This window comes from Mus pahari, chromosome 14 (genome assembly GCF_900095145.1).
Source record: "Mus pahari chromosome 14, PAHARI_EIJ_v1.1, whole genome shotgun sequence".
Taxonomy (NCBI): Eukaryota; Metazoa; Chordata; class Mammalia; order Rodentia; family Muridae; genus Mus; species Mus pahari.
The window spans coordinates 991076-998714 of NC_034603.1; positions in this window are offsets into that span (position 1 = coordinate 991076).

Below are 7639 nucleotides of genomic sequence, written 5' to 3' on the forward strand. Positions count from 1 at the left end.
CAGCAGCCTAAGGCTAGCACACGCACCCACAGACCCACCATGCTCCTGGTTGTGCGTAAGTGAATAGAGATACTTTCTATGATGCCCTACTCTCTGGGGGAGGGAGGGAGGAAGGAAGGAAGGAAGGAAGGAAGGAAGGAAGGAAGGAAGGAAGGAAGGAAGGAAGGAAGGAAGGGAGAAGAAAAAGAAAACAACAGTTTTCCTCTATCCACCTTGACAGACCCTATATAATGCATATAATGGTGGGAGGAATGGGCAGAGTGGAGACAATGGCAGCCCTGATCACTAGGAGTGACCCTAATGCTATTCCTGGTGGAGTTATAATTTTCTCATCAGAATAAAGGGAACACAATCCCCGCATGAGCAGGGAGTGGCTACCGGTGAGAAGAAGCCTTTAACCAAAGGTTTAGTCAAGAAAAGCACCCCTTCACAGAGCCCTGCTGGGCCAGCAATGTAAAGCCAGGGCCTAGGCTAGCCGAACAAACTCCCTCTGTGGCCTTTGCATACCTTGTAATCTATTTACCAACATCAGGAATTCTTCTGAGAGGGACCGCTGCTGTGCAGAACGGTGATGTGGGGTCTCTGGGAGCGGGTTGGGTGTCTCAGGGTGGGTGTCAGTCTGAGCACTGGGTTATGAAGGACAGGTTCCTGCTTCAGGGAAGAATTTGGGAGGAGGTACAATGCAGGCATCGTCCTAAGCCTTCAGGGGGCAGGGGAGCCCACTGCATCTCCGGCAGGCAGCTCCTGAGATCTCTTTCCTATCCTCTGGACGCGAAGCCTCGCCTAGAGGCAAACTGCCTGCTTCCCTGAGGCTCCCAGTTGAGGCTGGAGGACAGAGGAAGGGGATAAATAGACAATTGCCGCCTGTCACGTGGAGGCGATGGTGGTGCTGGAGGGGGATAGCAGCAGGCAACCAGGACAGTTATTTTAGGGAGACATGTCATTATCCTGCCGTGATCAGTTCATCCCCCACCTCCACCCCCACCCCCACCCCAGCCTGATCTGACTGGGGACTCAGGAAAAGCAGAGATAAACCCCCCATCTTCTTTTCCCAAGGAGCCCAAAAAACTAGCAGATTTGAGTAGTCGGGAGAAAAGACTGGTTTCCTTGGCAACATCAATGCCATCGTCAGACTCAGTCTAGCATAGCACAGCATTTACCCCCCAAGCCCCTCTCCTGTCCTTTCATCCATCAGAAAGGATCGTCCCCTCTCAGGGAGCACAGACCCAGGAGCTCAGCTGGTCACAGTTGCCCTCCACTGGCCAGGTTGCCCTCTGGAAACCTGCTGCTTCTCCCTCTGTGTCTCCTGGGTCTCCTCTTTCTTTGTCTTTCTCTGTTTTCAATCAAAAGGATGGTGCTTAGAGTCTGTGGATGACCTGAGTGTGTTTTATCTGAGGATCCTGGTGAGCACTGGGCTGGGTTTCAGCCTGCATGGGATGGGGAAGGGGTCCATAGTATCCCTGAGAGTGGGGAAAGCAGCCTATCTCTGCCAGCTCCTCTCTACACTGCAGCTACCTCATCCTTCACATGGGCATCACCATGGCTTTTACCTCGTTTGGTGAGGATCTCATGAAATGATACTCAACAGTTTACCTGCAATAGACACAACCAATCCCTCCCACTGCTAAACCTCTCACTGTGCTTGGGTTTCCCTGATTGTAAAGTGAAATCATTTATAAGCACCTCACTCTCCAGCAGGGCTGCTGTGGGCTAAACATGTTAACTGCCTTGAAGGCCCTATAACATCAAACTGGCTCCTTTCAGTCTGTGTTTCAGAGACTTACAGCTGTGGTCTCTCCCCTAGTCCCACTTACACACTGTCAGATCCAGGGGTGACACAGTTCTCATCTCTATGCACAGTTTTAGTTCTTGCATTTAGTTGTATCAAAATATAATTTTTAGTGGTAAAATTAAAATGTTACTTCATAGTCACATATTCTGAAAGAAATGTTGAGCAAGCTCTTCACATAGATTACTTTTAAAATAAAACTATAAACTTTATTCAAATGTCACCGGATTTGCCACTAAAATCCCTTTTGAGATGCAAGATATGACTTGCAATCCCACAGAACATTTATGTATGGGCATACTAATATATGTAAATATATGTGTATATATTTGTATATGTGATTGTATATGTAAATGTATGTAAACATGTGTGTATGTGTGTATAGTATGCATTTACACATGTATATGTGCATATATGTATTATATAAGTATGTATATGAAAAGATATATGTATATGTATGTGCATGTATGTATATATGCATGTGTCCACATATACATGTATGTATATATGTATTCATGTCTGTGTGAATACATGTATAGATGTGTATGTATATGTGTGCATACATGTATGTGGGGGACATGTATGAATGTGTGTGCATATACATATGTACATATACTATGTGTATATATGTTTGTGTATAGTTGTGTGTATGTATGTGCATGCATGTGTGTGTATATATTTTGCACTGCTAAGGAACAAACCCACAGACCTGAATATACCACAGGAGTGCTCTACCACTGAGCCACACCTCCAGGACTCATTATCTTCTTAGTTCACACTCCAGGCTCATCTTACATTTTCTTTCCCCTTTCTAGTCCTGGAATCTGATGTGTTTCCAAGAAGCCTTAGTTTCTCCTATTGCAAAAGATACTAAGGAACCAAGACTTGGGTGTTAAGTATGCTTATCAGTACGGAGCTGTGTTGCCTTGGCATGACCTATGTAGTATGTGTGCATGCATGTGAGTGTGTGTGTGAGTGTGTGTATCCGTGGGGGGGGATGGGTGTGTGCATTGTCCATTTTCTGTCATCTAACTAACTCACCCATCATTATCTGCCTTGGGCAAATGCAAGTCCATCTTGACCGCTCTCAGTGAAAAGCGCCAGGAGCAGCTTCGTGTTCCTCTCTGCTTGCTTGTCTCTCCATTCTCTGGCAGTCGGAAGTGACACAGTCCTACCACAGCAACACACTCACTCACTCACCTCTAGTTTATATCAAAGTTGTTTCAGATACCTGAACGTCTTTCTTTTTGTATTTTTCTCTCATACAACACATCCCAAACACAGCCTTCCCTCACTCCACCCCTCCCAGTTCCCAGTTCCCCAGCCTTCCTCGCCTCTCCCCCAGACCCACTGCTCTTCCCTTTCCCTTCAGAAAAGAATGATATCAATCAAACACAGCATGCCAAGATACAGTGAGACCAGACACAAACCCTCATATCGTCTAGACAAGGCGACCCAGTAGGAAAAGAAGCAGAGCTATCCCCACTCCCATTGTTAGGAGGCCCACAAACACCCCAAGTTAAGCAACCACAGCAAGTGTGCAGAGGGCCTAGCACAGAGCCGTGCAGGCTCCATGATCACTGCTTCAGTCTCTGGGAGCCCCATGCTTATCGATTGGTCCTAGTCTCCTGGTGTCCTTGACTCTCCAGCTACTACAATCCTTCCTCCCCTCTTCTGCAGAGTCCCCAGAGGTCAACCTAATGTCTGTCTGTGAGTCTCTCTGCATCTACTCTTATCAGCTGCTGGAGAAAGCCACTCTGGTGGCTACTGGGCGATGGAGACTTGAATTTCTTTTAGACTTGGAAGTTCTAATGTCATTAGAGACACTCACTGGATCATCTGATGTGAGTGTGCTGAACCTCCCTTGCGTTTATTTGTAAGTACTTGTGTGTAAAGCCACTTTCTAATTCTGGAAGGCTAATATTTGGGAGGGTGATAGTGCATGTGGCTTTATATAAGCTGAGTATCCTAAAGCCTTAAAGAGTAGCAATGGGTTCTTATTACAAATAATTCTTTATACATGATAGATGTGCAGGAGTCACACTCCAGATAAAACAGTTGTCATATTGGCTTCATGCCCTAGCTGCTCCTTTTTGCACCCACGATCCACTCAGCAAATCAGCTCTGTTGCCCATGCCCACTGAACCCTGCTGAGCCCTGCTGTGGTCAGTGTTCAGTGCTCCTTCCAAGTACTCAATACTCCCATTCCTTCCAAGTGCTCAGTGCTCCCATTCCTTCTACAGTGCTTAGTGCTCCCTCTGCTACTCAAGTTGATGCTGATCCTGACAGAGCTTTCCAGGTCCCTGGAACCTCTCACAATCCCTTTTCCTATTGGAAGTTATCACCAGGTCTGCCTCTCATGTCCACGTTTATATCATGCCCGTTACCATCGCTGTCTGTGAATGGACATGGACGATTTCATACATGCTGGTCGTCCCTGCCCTGTGTGAGTAGGTGTGGGATGCAGAGTGTCTAAGTTGGCTCTTTTAAGTCAGCAATGGGCTTTCCTGCTCTTTCTCACTAACCCTCCCCAGCCTTCAGCATGTGGAAGCTGGGGACTCCCCACCTTCAGGGATGATAGAACCACAGGACGGAGGGAGCATGGGTCCCCAACTGTCCATGTCATGTCCATGAGGCTCTTCCCTGGGCCAAAAATAACTTTTACAGTCGTGGTGAGATGCTGAGTCTGCCTGTTAGGGCAGAATTACTTTGACAATATACAAAGTGAACCTGTTTCCCATCGGGACACTCGATCAGGTCTAGAATTGGTTCTAATAATGCTTGGCTCACAATGTCCAGTTCTACTTGCCCTCTGGTAGGACTGCTCCCAGGGGCTCCTCCGTCTCCAAACCTCGAGGTCCTCAATCACATTCCAGCTCACAATCAGGTCACAGTTTAAAATTCATTGTTATTCTGAAATTTTTACCAGTCCCTTCAAAGTAGGTAAGATCTTCTGTTGTAGCCCTCTCAAATCTTGTGTTACAGATGTCTCACAGAGTTGTAATATAAATAATAAAATATAAATAAATGAAATTTACATAAAATAAATTAAAAAAACCCTTTGTCACAGAATTACAATGGTCTATTTTACACACTGAACCTGCTGGCCTATTAGTTCCTAGACTAGATGGTTGAATCTATGGGCTTAAAAAAAAACTCTGCCAATAATCCCTAAATGTCTGTCTGCAGCCTGGGTCTGTGTACTGTGAGTCTCAGCCATAGACACTTCTTCCTGCTGGCTTTTCCTAAAGGAATTCTCATCTGTTACCTCAAACTCCACACATTTCCTAAAGCCTTCATGGTACTCCCCCCAAATATGTTTTATTTCTGTGTCAATTACGTTGCATAATGATATCATCAACCATTGGGCTTTGCAGAGGTCAGTATGGATATTGTTGTTGTGGCTGTTGCTATTTTTAATTACTGTTGATTGGAAGCTCTAGGGACTGACCCCAGGACCTTGTACACCCAGGACAAGAGCTCTTCCAGTGAGCCAAACCCTCAACCCAAGTGGCAGGATTACAGCGTTCCGCAGATGTTCACAATGTAGGTCAGGCAGGCAGAGTACTAGGTTCAACTTGCCCTGATAGTCCAGTAACTGCCATGTGCCCGCACCCTGGCTGGAGCTCACCCCTGCTCACCTGCTCCTCTTGCATCTTCCTTTCAGGCGTCTGAGCGACCCGCGCCCCCCCCCCCCCAATGAGCCCTGCTCTTCTCCAGGACCAGCAACCACCACTCATTTGTCTCCCTGCTAGCTTTTCCCCTGCAGCTTTAAATAAACACATTTGATTAGGAGAATGTGCCTTTCTCTGTCAGTAATTTATTCCCTTCTATGCAAATTGCCCAATTAATTAAAAAAGAAAATAAAAACTCACAATTCAGATGAGTGATCTCCTGAAAGAAAAAAGGAAGAAGCTGTTAGCAAATTGGTAGCGTGCAGAGAACCCTGGACGTGGAGGCAGACAGACACAGCTTGGAATCCCAGCCTCATAGCTCTCTGGCTATGAGATCATAGGCTGGTCCCACCACTACTCGAAACTCTATCTCCACTGGAAGTGAGCACATTATTTTCTGTTTCATAGAGTTTGTTGTTAGGGTCATCTGAGGAAGAGTACAGATGTTTTGGAGAATTCAGAGATGCTCTGAAAATAAGGGATGAACAGCCCTTCACACAGGACTTTAGGGTGGCAAATCTGATCCAGTCCGTGAGTCCTCTCATGGACTGTCAAGCCTCGGTGCAGAGCTCCTGGCTCTACTGGGCGTTGGATTCTGACTCCTGAAAACACATATGCTGAAGTGCTAATATCCAGTATCTCAGAGTAGGACTCCACTTCGAAAAGGCTCTTCGTAGACAGTGAAACTGAAATGAGACCCTATTCGGACCTACCTAGCATTGTTATCAGACTTAGGTCTGCAGCCTGTGTGCCCCAACAAGGCAGGTTTGCCACCTGTCCTTCATGAGTCCATTTTAAAATCCTAATTAGTGATAAAAAGCAGGGGAAAAGTAATTCGTTCCCGGTGGCTGCATTGGGAAAAGGGACACAGAGGTCCACAGACCCCCTCATGTCCATCATTCATTCGGGGTCCTGGCATGAGTTTAGATTTAGGCAAAGGGACAGAGGTAGGCATAGCTAGGCAGGGCTGGTCAAGCAGTGATCTGCCATCATCATTGACAGGTGGCTTCCTTTTCTCCACTCTCTTGCAAAGGCTTCCCAGATGACTCTAGCTTGTGTCAAACTGACAAAATTAACCACCCAGCCTCCGCAGCCAAGGTCTACTGAAGATTGCTAGGAAACACCCAAAGCCACCTCAGTGACCTCCTCTGCTGGCAGCTTGGTTCTGAGAACTAACCCAGTGAGTTCCTGGCTTAACTGACGACGTCATCATAGTGTAGCGTCTGTTCTGGTGGCTCTGGTTAGTTAACCCGGGCTCCACTTACTGTGATCATTCTATTGCATACTAAATGGAGAGTATACACTCGTTGTCTGCCCGTGTACAGAAGTGCCAATTGTGATTAACCTGTAACCCTCATCTTTAAGATTTGGTCCAAGGCTGGAGCAATAGCTCGAAGGTTAGGCATACTTGCTGCTCTTCTAGAGGACCCAAGCTTGTTTCCTAGCAACCATATCAGAAGGTTCATAACCACCTGGAACTCCAGCTTTGGGGGATCTGACACCCTCTGCTGGTGCACATATATACACACATGCACATACATGAAAATGATAAAAGTTTAAAGATATAAAGTGACAAGGTCAATCACAGCTGGGGGGGGGGTGTAGTCTCACCTCCCACCCTACAGAGAGTTCCCTGCTTCCTGGTTAGCTAATGGGACGAACCTGACCATGACCTTATAAAGCTCTCAGGTTGAAATTCATGAGCTCAGACAGCTCAAAGAGAAATATAATATAAAAGAAAGATAATAAGGCCCAGCCTGTGGATCCAGGGGCTTCATGGTGAGAAGATAATCTACAGGTGACAACAGCTGCCATCGTGACTATGGTGACATCACACCCACTGAAAGGTCCAGGTTAGGGTTCAAGGTGGGCACCAAGGCAGAGTAACCTTTTGGGTGAGAGGTGCATTAAAAGTGTTAGTAACACTACAGACAGACAAGAACATATCTGGATCTCAGAAGAGTTCAGACCCACAAGGCAGAATAGTGGGAGTTACACTGTAAGTCTCAGAGGGATGGAAATAGTGGGAGTTACACTGTAAGTCTCAGAGGGATGGAAATAGTGGGAGTCACACTGTAAGTCTCAGAGGGATGGAAATGGTGGGAGCTACACTAAAAGTCTCAGAGGGATGGAAATGGTGGGAGTTACACTGTAAGTCTCAGAGGGATGGAAATGG